Below are 14722 nucleotides of genomic sequence, written 5' to 3'. Positions count from 1 at the left end.
CACTCGAATGTTCCCCCTTAGAGTAGAAAAATACATACGACAAAATAAACAATGAAGGCACTTTTCTTGCTGAAATTGTCAATTTCATATAACAAAAAAAAAAAAAATTGCCCCTGACGCGGGGAAAGTTACATTTACAAGCAGCGGCATACCTAGGATTTTCCAAAAGGGGGGCAATTTTTTTCTTTGAGGCAAGTGTACTTTTAAGGTCTTCAACCACAATAAAGGATTTCGTACCAGAAAAAAATTAACAAGCAAAAAAAAAAAACAGAAAAAATGGTCTTCAACCACAAATAAAGAATTTCTTACCAGGAAAAAATTGACAAGCAAAAAAAAAGAAGCGTATTCCAGTTCAAAAGAGGGGGCACACGTCTGTTTTCATTGCATTTTTACATTATCAATTTTGCTTCTCAAAGGGGGGCCGGGGGGCACGTCCCCTGGATCAGTTGTGACTCGTCAGGGGGGTCAGGGGTACGTACCCTGCATGAGTTGTGACTCGTCAGGGGGGCAGTCTGCCCCCCCTTAGGTAAGCTAGGGTTTACAAGTAAATTAAAACATGGAGCTATTAGTAGCTCCATGTATGGATGGTATACCCGACGAGTATACGCCCCACGTTCCGTGAAACATACCCCCCCCCCGAAAATTTTTGAAATGCTCTGTAAACGTGACTTTTTTAATACTCCACTCCAACACAAAGTCTCTGCGGCGGGAGGGGGAGCGACCCCCCCCCCATTGGCGATACAGAAAAGGGATCGAAGAAGAGGAGAAAAAGGTAGAAAACTATCAATATAGGAAGAAAATTGCATAGGCGCAGGAAGCGGGGGAGGGGCAGAGGGGGCACCCCAGTAAAGAATACTATCTAAAACTCGTTTTGCCCCCTTAAAGTTGAAGAAAAAAAATATTTAAAGTAAAATAAACTTGTCTAAAATTGTCAATTTCCTAAAAATGTTTGCTCCTTGTGGGGCCAGGTATGTATCCTAATATAAGTTACAATAAAATAGATAGACGGTAGCTCGTCACCCATCGACGAGTATGCCCCATATGTCCCCTTGAAACATAGAGCTTTCGATCGTAAACCGTTTCATTTTCCTTTTCTTCTTATAGTTTTCTTGAAATGCATGTAAACTTTTTTTGTAGCACAGTGGCGTATGGGGGGGGGGCGCTTTCCCTCAAAAAAATTTTCACGACCGAGAAATAAAAGAAAATGAAAGCGAGAGATGAAATATGATATTGTTAGTTTCTGAATATTATGTCAAAATCTCTCCCAAAATTGGATTGTAATAAATACACCGAACTTTTGCTCACTCATATCGCTCGCTCGCAACCTTTTATAAATCTCACCCGATACGCCATATCTAGGCCCCATATTGCATAGGCCTAGAAGTTTACTAGTATGGTAATCCTTGATTCTGATTATAACATCAAAGATCAAAGATTTTCACAATTTTCCCATGAAAATTCTCAATTAAGTAAAAAAAAAGTTTTCATCTAAATATGAAGGTCATTGGGGTCATAGGTCCGCAATAAATTTTACAAGCAAAAAATAAAGTCCTCATGCACACTTGGATAAAAACCCAACATATTACAATTTTGTATAGCTCTCACCTCTCAAAATTGGTGCCCCCGACCCCTCTGGATCCGCCAGCGCCACTGAATGAAATGCTCCACCCCCCCCCCCCCCCGACCCCCTGAATCCGCCAGCGCCACTGAATGAAATGCTCCATGCCGCCTCGACCACGGCTCGACCATGTGGCCTCGCCGACGGGCCGAAGGTCCGTGCGCGCGGCCACTAGGCGCCGCCTCATCGTTCAACTTCACTTTTCAATACGAGTCACGGCAACTGTCACGTCAGCGTCTTCTCGAAGAGTTTGAACTTATTTTTTCTTTATACATCTTCATCTTATACACAGTCAACTATGACAAGTAAGAACGTTTATTCCATGATTAGGTCATTAGTCATTGTTTTGCTTATTTACCTTAGATTGAATTCGTGTCGTATTCAAAGGCTTGTAGACCTATTTTTGCTGATTCTAATTTCTATTGCGCCACATCACGTCATCAGCCATTGACATTGTACCCTATCACTCGAGAAGCTTTACGCCGGAACTCCCGGACTAGCCTGCCTGGAGTTGAGCGGACAGTAATTGAGTGCGAGTACGGTATACATGTACGAGTGGGAGTTCGAGTGGGACTAGCCAGGATCAGGAGGCTCCTACTAGAGCTAGAGAGTAAAAATCATTTACCGTACTAACGTGTGCTTACTCTCCACGGAGCCAGGGATTCTGTTGCATTCATCAACATGTACCGTCAAAAATCTCAAACAAAAATGGTCATGGTTTTGAGGGGAAAATAAAGAAAGTTCAATGCATTTCTGACATAGATTCTACTACTAGTATAGTGACGTATTGTATTACCGGACACTATCATATTTCCGGACGCGCATATAACTGCGTAGGAAATCAATTTCGTACCGTAAGACGGGCCGAAGGTCCGTGCGCGCGGCCACTAGGCGCCGCCTCATCGTTCAACTTCACTTTTCAATACGAGTCACGACAACTGTCACGTCAGCGTCTTCTCGAAGAGTTTGAACTTATTTTTTCTTTATACATCTTCATCTTATACACAGTCAACTATGACAAGTAAGAACGTTTATTCCATGATTAGGTCATTAGTCATTGTTTTGCTTATTTACCTTAGATTGAATTCGTGTCGTATTCAAAGGCTTGTAGACCTATTTTTGCTGATTCTAATTTCTATTGCGCCACATCACGTCATCAGCCATTGACATTGTACCCTATCACTCGAGAAGCTTTACGCCGGAACTCCCGGACTAGCCTGCCTGGAGTTGAGCGGACAGTAATTGAGTGCGAGTACGGTATACATGTACGAGTGGGAGTTCGAGTGGGACTAGCCAGGATCAGGAGGCTCCTACTAGACCTAGAGAGTAAAAATCATTTACCGTACTAACGTGTGCTTACTCTCCACGGAGCCAGGGATTCTGTTGCATTCATCAACATGTACCGTCAAAAATCTCAAACAAAAATGGTCATGGTTTTGAGGGGAAAATAAAGAAAGTTCAATGCATTTCTGACATAGATTCTACTACTAGTATAGTGACGTATTGTATTACCGGACACTATCATATTTCCGGACGCGCATATAACTGCGTAGGAAATCAATTTCGTACCGTAAGACTTCCGCAGTTCAATATCACAGATCAATTCAAAGAACGAGATTGCAAAAAGAAGGCGAAAATATAACTTTTACCTTATTTTTCTCTAAAAATGACAGAAAATGCTTGAAATAACATATAACACAGTTTTGGCATTAACAATTGATCTATTTTCTGATTGAAATACGGACCTGATTCGCCGAATTTCAATCTCGTACGCTCCATCGATTAAATCGTCGACGGCTAGTTCTCAATGTTCCCGGTACCCCGGCCGTGCGCGAGGTTTACCGTGATGGAGAGCCGTCAATGATCGACAGCGCATCGATGGAACTTAACTTGATGACTGAGTCTTACGATATGAACGAGTGCAATATCGAACGCGCAATTAAAAAAAAGGAAATTAGTTAGCCAACGCAAATTTATAACAAAGATCTGATCAGAATCGTTATAAGAAAGCAAACAAAAACTTAGAATTTACTCATGAGATGATTAATCTCGAAAAAATCACACCAATTCTTTCTTACATCATTATAATCAAGAATATTTTTACCCGTCCGGCGCGCGTCCGGAATTACAATATAATTTGTCACGCACGAAAATAATTGTTTTTCGCGGAGGGGTATGCGGCAAGTGCGGTGCAAAGAAAATGGTTGGAAAATATAAAATAATTTCATCATATTCATAATTTTCAGAATATTTGGAATAGCAAGTGATAATTTTTCTTGATTGTATTTCCTCTAGTTGTCATTTTTAAAGCGCTGAAATGAATGTGTCCGGCAATAGGATACACTGCCATATACTGAATCCCACTCATTCAATGAACAAGGTTATGATATGCTGAGTCCTGACTCCTGGTAGGCGTACATGTAATGTAATGTATGATCCTGTTATTCAAATTTAATGATTTTGGTATCAAATTAAAGGGAGTAAAATGCTCCAAGTAACCTACTTTATTTAAAGTTTACATGTGGTTACTACCATAATTTTGATGTGGCATTAAAAAAGGAAGTTTAAAGTCTAATGTGAATTTACATTATTTTTGCAAACTACACCAAGTACAGTGTACATTGTACATGTGTAGCAGTCTTTTTTTGTATTTATATGTTTTATTGGAATTGGGTCAACACGGACCAAGTATAAACAAAAATAACAAATGAAACATAATTTAACTATTTACAAATAATCATAACATCATTAGAACAGAAAACGAACATAATAGGGCAAGTCCAAGAATTCGCGCGCGTTACGTATGGGACATTTCAGAGGCTTTAATGACCTGAAAAATAGTGTTAGAAATGACTTTGATTAGATTGAATACCCTCATGATGTTAGACATCTAGGAGAAGAATAATCATGCAAAAAATGGTGACATATGACCTCGACCTTGACCTTTTAGAGAGAAAAGATGTGCCGTTACGTATGGGACGCAGAAAAAAGACAATTTTTCAAACATTTTTTTCAAGTTGAGAATTCTCTGAAAGTATTTCATTTGACAACTTGTAACTTAGTGTGATAGAAGTCACAATACTATAGTATATCTAAGGCAAGTTTCATGTCATATGCCAAATACTTCTAATTACAGACTCTAATTAAACAAATTAATGACATGTTACGTATGGGACAGTTACGTATGGGACATTTTGTCCCCATAGAGAACGTACACAATTTTCCCTATAATTCAAATAATTGAAATAATTTAAAATATAGAAATAACAAAAGAGTGTCATTCTTTTACAATGTTCTATTGAGACATCAGGCCTCTACAAAAATTTTTTTTGTCACTTGCCCTGTTGGGCAAGTGATGAAATAATTTGCTTGCCCGATAGAAAAAACTGCTTGCCCAATTTTTAAAATAATTTTTCATTATGACGGCACTACTCTTGTTTTTATTAAGGTATACAAAATAACAATTGAGAATCATGTCCAGTATAAAAGAACACACATTGAAAAGGATATTTTCAGCAACGTAGGCCTAAGTCTTTACGTTTATTTTGGAGAAAAAAAATCAATTTTTTATGGGTATTTAAGGTTTTAAAAAACCCTTCAACAAAAGTTGCTAAAATTTCATATTTTGCATCTTTAAATCCATGAAATTGCTTCCTGCGTACCATATTTCCTTAGAATTGCTTTCATTTACCGTAGTTAGAAAAGTAAGAAAGCCAGTGCAAAATGTTCAGCTCTTTATTGACTCGGAAAAAATTATTTTATCATCAAAAGTGGAGTGGCTAAAATTTCACATTTTGCATCTTTAAATCCATGAAATGGTCATTTATTTTCCATATTTTCTTGTTTAAAAAAAAATATTTGGAAACCATCAAGTCTTTTCTTCATAATTTTATGATGTTCCACTCTGTCAATAATTTTATCTACATGTTTTCACATGCTACTTTTTTATCTATTTTGAGGAATACCTGTTCACTTATTAATGAATTATTACTAACATTGTTTAATATTGTATGATTTTTAAGTAATTTCTTTCACTATGCTTAGAATCTTGGGTGTGTGTGTGTGTGTTTGTGTGGGTGTGACTGTGAGTTGAACTTTGATATAAATGAATTCAATATCTAATTTCTACTTCGCCTATTCCAGTACAATAACCTGTACTCGGCCATGTAATAAAGGCCCACATACCCTAACTTTTCCTGAAGTTCTTTGAAAACGCAGACTTCTACGAAAATTGCATTTCTCCATGGGGGAGTCTAAATTTGGTGGGAATGTATTCATTAATAACTTAAATATACATGACAATGAAGAAATCATCAAACTTTATTGGAAGTTTTGAATAATATACCCGAAATGTAAACTCTGTCTGAAACAGAAAATCACCATCATTGAGGCCTTTACTGAGCGAATTGTCCCCCAGAGCTCTGGCAGAGAGACAGAGCTCAGACTGGCTAGCTAGTATGCGCATGTGCGTGAGGCTCCCGCCGGCCTTGTAAAATAGATGGAGCTTTGTTTGATGATTTATTGTCTGATATTTACCTCATCCCCTCAAAAAGGGAAACAAATGAATTTTAAGTTATAATTAACAAATACGGCAAGTTATTTTTTATGTTAATAGGCCGTTTTGAAAAGCAAAGCCGAATGACAACTCACCAATGCGCGGTTACTAGACTGTGATTTATTTCCTGTGTAATTCTAATTATTTTATCACAGAATTGTGATATCGGAAGGGGGAAAATGTGCATTAGAAATTGCACATGATGGTAGTCATAATGGACCCCTATACTACATTCAACTGTTTCCCGGCCATTGCATTGATTTTTTTCATACCTGGTACCATGTATGGAAATGCGTGGTACAGAAAAAATAACGCAATTTCGGAATTTGAAACTGCGCTACTTGCTATTTTTTAAGGCTTATTCATGATTTTGAGTGTGGATTTTTGATGATTTATGGAAAAACGAGGAACGGTACAGAAAAAAGACGCAACAACCACTTGCCCGATCGGGCAATTGACTTTGGGAAGTGCTTGCCCGCACGTCATTTTCACTTGCCCGGGCAAGCGGGCAAGCGGGTTTGTCGCGCCCTGGAGACATATTTGAAATGACTGAAAAGGAAATTGGTCATTTCAACATTTTTTTTCTTGCTTTTCATGGTTTCATGAATTTCTTATGTATTTCTATTGTTTTTTATTTTTTTCATATTTTTCAATATTCACAATTTTTTTGCTTCAATAGTTTTCATTAATCAGTATTCATAACAAATTAGTCTTTAAAAACCAAAGAAAAGGTAAATAATCACTTTTTAGAGCACTCTTGAGAATTGTTTTTTCCATTCACTTTGTACACAAATCTCCCAATTGATATTGTGTGTAAATGTCCCATACGTAACATGTTGTCCCATACATAACAATTTTTTAATTAACTCTTAATTAAAAAGAAAAATCTATTTTTGAAACTTTTTGTGGTATAACATTTTCATACTTAATAAATTAGAACTTCCCAGAGATGCAACAATTCAAGTATTGTATTATGAGAAATAACTTAAAAAAACATCCTCAAAATGTTACGTATGGGACATTCCATCCTTGGACAAGACCTAATTTGCATAATTAATTAGATGATACCACTTTTTTTCCCTCAAAAGTAATAAGATGTTAGGGGGTCCATGTCCCACGACTCCCACCTATCACTAAATCTCAGAAGTTTTGTTTTTATTTTCTATGAGTTTTTATAATTGTCCCATACGTAACGCCCATTTTAACAATTATGCAAATTAGGTGCCCCAAATTAGCATAAATATGCATATTATCAAATTTTTCTTAATGAAATTTGAAAATTCAACACTTGGGCTTTCTTACCCCACCAAAGATAACTTCTTAAATTAAAGATGAAATTTTGCCTTCTAAGGTGACCATTTCTTGGACTTGCCCAATAATAAAAAAAAACAAGCGGAAAGTTTTATGTAATGGCAAAGACATGACATTTAACACAACTTTGATGACAAGTATTCGCCATTCTCATTAATGGAAAGCATACAGTCTGTAGTCAGGAAAAAACAAAGTGCATACCTGTGACAAAGATACCTATTATGAACTTGAGTAGAAAAATATAGATATGAAATATAAATTCCGCTCTAACAAATATAACAGCACAATAGATATGTAAAAAAAGCATAAAAAAGGAATTAGAATCGCAAAAAGAAAAAGAATTGCGAGCGTGCAGGATGGAGAGCGAGGCTTCAAATCAAACTTGCACGTGCAGCATAATCTGCACACAAAAGAGTATTATTAGGACTCGTGTTTTCGGAGCAGGTCAACGTCTCTAAAATGTAAACAACATACACCGACCATGGAGCTATGCACCGACTATCCAAACACATTGGAGTGTGCATAATCATATAACATGAAATACAAACATAAATACTTGTTACTACATGTATAGAGGTTATTCATATAAACCTCTCAAAAAAAGTTTTGCAACTCAGTTTTGGGGATATCTTTTTGGTTAATGAAGTATAAAAGATGAAACTGGTATCATTGCAAAGCTAAATTATTCTTCTTTACAATGACATGCCATTTGCTGTGATTATGTAATTATGGAATATGCAATCACCCTGAACATCGAGAAAAGTCAGAAGTGAAATGTTGCAAAATGCATTGATTTCTAACAAGAGTCTCCATTTCTATAGAATTTCCACCATGCAGGTGACAGTGAATGCACTCGGTCCATCATCGAAACAATTGGAAATTCGCTATTGCAAACAACGCATTTTGCAACATTTCATGTCTAACATTGCTGCGTATTATCATGTCTGTGTATTTCATGATAACACTAGCATTACAAATGACACATGATTGTAAAGAATAATAATAATGCTTTCTAAAGATATCACTTTTACACATGATGATGGCACATTAAGAAATTTATTAGCACTCAAACTTGCAGTTTGAGTTGCAGAACTCAAACATGACATGGCAACGAATTTTGCAACATTTCATTTTGTACATTGCTGCATATTTATCATGTCTGTGTATTTCATGATAACACTAGCATTACAAATGACACATGATCGTAAAGAGGAATAATCATACTTTCCAATGATACCACTTTTACATATGATGATGGCACACTAAGAAATTTATTAGCACTCAAACTTGAGTTGCGGAACTTTTTTTGAGGGGTTTAGATGTCATGTGCACCATGAATTTGAGCCAAGACAGCTACATCTTTAAAGTAGAGCATCAAGCGATGAAATAGAAACAGTATTAATATAGCATGACATAAATCAAGTCACAATGGCAAACATTGATTTTGGTTTAAAAAAAAAATACAAGTAGAAATCTACAATGCCAGTCCAAGGGGGGGGGGGGAGGAGTCAGAAAAGTTACAATTAAGAAAATTTTGACATCCAAAAAGAAAATTAGATCAAGACCCAGTAAGGCCTACAGAACATATTTTGAAGGAAAAATTTTGAAATAAAAAATAAATAAATAAATAAACATAACATTTGAGCACCTAAAACATGTATGAAGTTTCCCTGAATGGACCTGTGATTTTTTTAGAGTTCAAAGCTAATTGACTTGACAAAGTTTACGAAGCTCAACAATGTTTATTTTTAGGCTTTGATTCTCAGACCACAATCTTCACTGGAAACACACAAAAAACATTCTTTTCTTGTTCCCGTAGTAGTTTTAACTCTGGCAATTTTTCCAATTTTTCTTTCCTTAGCAGTTGAACTCTCCGAGAGAAATCATCAGACACGAAGAATCTCTTTTCCTTCTCTTTCTTGAAGCATTCCACTAGAGCCTTTTTACTCTTTTCCTTTTCCACGTAAGATGAGAAGCCAACATGAATTGGTCTTGGACATCAATATTTTACCGTGGATGTTGAAGACTTGATACCGTTCTGTGGTCCAGTTCTGTAAGCTCTCTGAATAGTAGCGGAGACATTGGATGATTTCAGAAAATTGGATACAAACTTGCTGCAATCAGATCCCTCTTGCCATTCAGTAGATGACCAAGTTGTTGCGCCTACTTCTATTCTCTAAGTCATCAATCTTGGATTCCGCCAAGGCAAGCTTCTTATTAACTTCAGCAACCTCCTCCAGTGTATCCATCTCAAAGTTTAAGGCTGCCTGTTCTTGTCTTAACAAATCAACAATACGATCTAGCCGTGCCTGCTGCCGCTTTTCGAATTCTGCAAACTAAGGAGGGGGAGTATTCTCCACAGCAGCGCCAGAGCTAGCGGCAGTGCTCTCGTTGTTGGCATCGTGCAAATCCCCCAAAATCTTGAAGCGATTCTCACTACTGTTACTCAAAGAAGGTCTTTTTTTTACAGGTGACTCACCTGGATCCCTTGGGCTTTGGTGTTTTAGGTGACTCATGATGTTTAACAGAATAAATATATACAAAGGTCCGTGAAAGTGTAAAATGAATAAACTAAGGCTGAATATAAACAGACGTCCACCGTGCGAGACTTCTTTAGAGTGCGGCCATATTCTGATCTTCAAATAGCATGTTTTTGTAGTATTACTATTGATATTGGCAAATCCAATGGAAATTCTAATTTTTCACCTTTTCTTTAGGATCAAGTGTCAGAATTGATTTCAAAATATCCTTTCTCCACTACTCCAGAAAGCCCTATGCAAAACTGTACACAAAATATCTGCACCCTGTGTGTGGTCATGTGTTTCAGCTGTGTGTGTGTTGTGACAAATTACATGTATAATACAGAGCCTAATGGGAGCATTTGGCTGAATTTCATTTGAAATTCATTTGATTATTACTCAAAAACCAATTCATGGGTTACTACATGTATGAAATTTGGTAGATTTCTATTTTGCATTATTTTCATCAAGATCTGAAAAAAATCATACAGTATAATGAAATGGTTGATGAGTTTTCCTACATGTACATGTAGCCTCATTAGGCCAGCCTTTAGTTTAGCTACTGATTAGGCGGTTTGCAATACAACCCCCCTCCCCCTGCGGGGATTTATTGATTTTTTTTAGCTTATAAAAAACATGAGGGCCTAGACAAAAAGTAATGCACCTATACTATACTCCGTTTTGGCCTAAATTGCACCAAAACAGGAAAGAAAAATATATTAGTGGCTTACATGTACATGTATTTCAGCTGTCATGCAATTCCCACTTACCTGGTTTATCCCAATTTAATACATAAAAATGTGGCTATTGAGCCCTGTACAAGTTAAATCTTTGGTCTCTGTAAATGAGCAAACGGAGTTCAGTGGAACAACCAATAAAATTCATCATTGATAACTTAATGAAACTGTTAAGAGCTCGAGCAAGAAACAAATAACCTTTGTTCTCCCTAACGTTAGACCAAAAGCTACGGTCTGTGTTATATTGGCAATAGTGAGGTGAGGTTACTCTCTCCAAGATGCCTGGCACTTTTTGTATTGACTAATTGTATGTCCCCCAAATAAATATCTGGAAAACTGTTCCTGCCGACTATTGGAAAATGAAACTTGTTGATTCTGCATATTTTGACAAAAGGATTTTTGAAATCTGGCTTTTGTCACAAAGCACTATTAAACCCAAAATGTTTTTGGAAACCATAAGAAATATTTGCAGATACATGTACATTGTAGTTATGCTGCCATCTAAGCTTTTGTCTTAGAAAACAAGTGCGCAATCAATCGCCAGCCAAACCATGCATTATTTTGATTGTCAGGCTGAGTAATCAGCCCATTGACTGTTTGAAAAAAAGAGATAAACATGTAATAATGGAATGTAAGACAGCTTCTTCAGATACTGAAATCACATTTTGGAGAAAATGAAATTTCATTTTTTTTTTGTAGGAGGAAACCAGAGAGAGCTTGCTCGGGCCAAGAATGCCAAAAAGCAACAGGCAAAATCTGCTTCTGAGCATAAAGGAAACAAGGGAAAGTCGCTGGACGATAGGAAACAAAGGTAGGTCAGTCCAAAATGTATTAATGTGGAAGAGCCGTGGTATAGTGGTTCTGACTCTCGCCTTGTAAACAGAGGGTCATGTGTTTGAATCCCACCGCGGTCAAGCGTCCTTTGGCAAGGCGTTAATCCACACTTTGCCACTCTCGACCCAGGTGCTAAATGGGTATCCGGTAGGATGCGAAAGATATTGTACATGTATGTTTGATTTTGCCAGTGCCATAATGAGGCTGCGATGAATGCAAGGATGCTCCCCAGGGAGTGGAAATTGTGCACTTTTCGTGCGGGATTGAAATAAATCCAATGACCGGGGTAATAATATGCTGTATACGCGCTTTGAGCCATTCTGGGAAAAGCGCTTTATAAAAATTGGCTATTATTATTATTATCATCATTTTATTATTATGGTTTCAAAGTCAAGATACATTATGGTATAGTGTACATTGAGAAACGGTATATTTGAAATTAATGAATCCACATTCATTTTTTTTCATTCTTCAAATAAATGAATTCAAAGTATTACAGTATTAATTTTCAGGCATTATTTAATATTTGTTTATAAGTTTACATGTATTTTCCAAAGTATATCAACAGCGCCAAAACCAAAGCAAAGTAATCACTGACATGTACATGTAATAGATCAAAAATGGGCTTTGCCCTTTTTTATTTAATGTATCTTGTCTTTCAAAAATAAATTGTGACATCCAGCCATTTTGGCCCAAATTCAGAAAGACAGTTTTGAATCTGTGGTTTAAAAAACTTGTAGGGTTGACTTATTAATTCTATAACCATAAGGCTTCAATTAAGCATCTTTGTGTGTAAAAGTGTGCACTAGTTATTGAGTTTGTTCTCACTATGCACTGAATTAAATGTAGTAAATGCATGAAATCTGCATGTACATGAATTTGGGATAAAGTACCACATCCTTTTTAAGAGGCATGTTGTGCTCAAACCACATACATGCACAGAAACATATAAAATTTCTGCCCAATTTGTCTTTCCAGCCTAAGTGCACTGTACATGAACTTACAATTTGTGTGTATTACTGAATAATTTTTGTGCTGGTAATAATTGCAAATGCATTCTCAATAAATTTCTTTTGATTTAAAGAAAAACAAAAATGAAAATTTGGATCAAATTTGAATTGCATGATATTTCCATCTCTTTCTTGTGTGTATTTTTGTTTTTCATAGCAATTTATTTTTTTTTGTCAGGAAAAAGCAGTGGTCAATGATAAATTGGTTACACATCGTAATTCCAAAGGTTCGTAATTCCAGAGGTTCTTTATTCCGAAGGTTCTTAATTCGGAAACACGTAAATTACCTATTCCTCTATGTTTGTTAATCAAAAAACACTAAAGGGTTCGTTAATCCGAACTTTTGTGGCATTATCCGAAGGTTCGATAATCCGAAAACGAAATAAAGTTCGATGTTCCGAAGTTTCGTTTATCCAAAAACGAAATAAGGTTCGTTGTTCCGAAGGTTCATTTATAAAATCCAAAACGAAATAAGGTTTGTTGTTCCGAAGGTTCGTTAGTCCGAAAACGAAATAAGGTTCGTTAATCATTTAGTTTTCGCCTTTTCGCCTTTTCGGACTACCTCATTTCATTTTCGGATTAACGAACCTTCTGAATTACTTCACTTTCTTTTCCGACAAACGAACCTTCGTAATCACGAACCTCATTTCGTCTTCGGACTAACGAACCTTCGGAATAATGAAGCTTCGGAAATTACGAATGTATGCGGATAAATCAACTGGGGACATTAGGAATTCGCATTTCACTTATCCTCATGCAGACCTCATTATCAAATAATTATCTTTCATACAGAGATGCTGATATAATGAGAATGAAACAAGAAAAGGCAGCGGCAAAGAAGGCAGAAGGGGCGGCCGGGACTTCTAAAAAGTAACGTCAGGATGTGGAATGTGTTGTGTTCACCTACATGTAGACTATTGGAAGTGCCAGCAATGCTTCAGAACAATGACCAAGAAATAGAGGCGCAATGAGAAATATTTTTATAACCATGCATACATCAAGTAACCTGTTCTGTATTTTGGAAACATAAGCAGTGAATGTTGATGAATAACTGATATGTACGTGTAGAGTAGAAACATTGATCAGTGTTTATTACATCACTTTTACATGTACTTGTACACATCATCGTACATGTATGTAGATTTGTTTCAGTCGTTAAGCCTCCATATTACAGTGTATTTGTGTTATCGAAAAAGGCAAACATTATCCACAAATCTTCCTCTGAGACCTAAAAATTGGGAGTGTTGCCATTGGATTTGGAAATGCCGATTAACAATATTATCAGGTGTGTTCTGGGACATGGACGTTTAAATGATTTCCATGCTTTTAGGAAACCATTCTGTCATGATATCCCTTGACATTAATTTCAGTGAATGAATAGGAAAAAACATGCAATAATGTGAAAAGAGGAAAACAAATCTTGACAGTTTTGTTTCATTCTTGAATGACTTCATGATTTAAAGAAAGGTTCAAATTTAGTTCCCATTTGTACAGAGATTTTCATTGTAACTATTTTTGATATCTTTATTTTACCATTAAATCCATTGAAACATTTGTACATGAATGTTGCATTTGGCATTTATGTGTGACACTAATATTGTGTCCATGACACCATTTAATGTCCTTTTTTGATATATTTGAAGCCTGTAGGAATACTTTACAAATTTCAGTTGAATATCATTGATGTCTCCGACAAGGGATCATTAACAGAGCTGCCAAATAGTTTTGACTGGATGTTGTGGTATCCACCTATAATTCATGTTACATAAGTTGCAAATCGATGCAGAGTTTTGAGTCCTGGGTCATATCTTTTTGACGGTGAACATGAAATGTTGGTCCCAGACTCCCAGATGTAAAAAAAAAGAAAAAATAAATCATTGACACACACCTAACACTTTGTTGTCTTCATGTAGGAGACTTCCTGAAAATAATACAGAAGTTTTCAAAATCTCCTTATCATATTTGATCAAGAGATATCCTGTTGAGTTCACACTGAACTCCTGAATATTTCAGTTCTTAGCTCTGCATTCATCTATTGACCATATCATGAAAGCAATAAGATCAAATTGGAATCAGGGGCATGTTTCATACAACCATTGTCTTTGCCATTGTGGTAACCGCACCATGGTAACAAGGCT

At 36.4% G+C, this 14722-nt stretch overlaps 1 long non-coding RNA gene across 1 annotated transcript; it reads left to right on the top strand.

Annotated features, from left to right (window-relative positions):
* Positions 1–2536: 2536 nt before the first annotated feature.
* Positions 2537–14433, top strand: LOC121415659. Its single transcript, XR_005970028.1, has 3 exons — positions 2537–2639; positions 11440–11551; positions 13377–14433. It is a non-coding gene; the product is annotated as an uncharacterized LOC121415659 (long non-coding RNA).
* The last annotated feature ends 289 nt before the right edge of the window (positions 14434–14722 follow it).

Source organism: Lytechinus variegatus, chromosome 5, assembly GCF_018143015.1.
Source record: "Lytechinus variegatus isolate NC3 chromosome 5, Lvar_3.0, whole genome shotgun sequence".
NCBI lineage: Eukaryota > Metazoa > Echinodermata > Echinoidea > Temnopleuroida > Toxopneustidae > Lytechinus > Lytechinus variegatus.
This window is presented reverse-complemented; position numbering and strand designations above follow the sequence as displayed.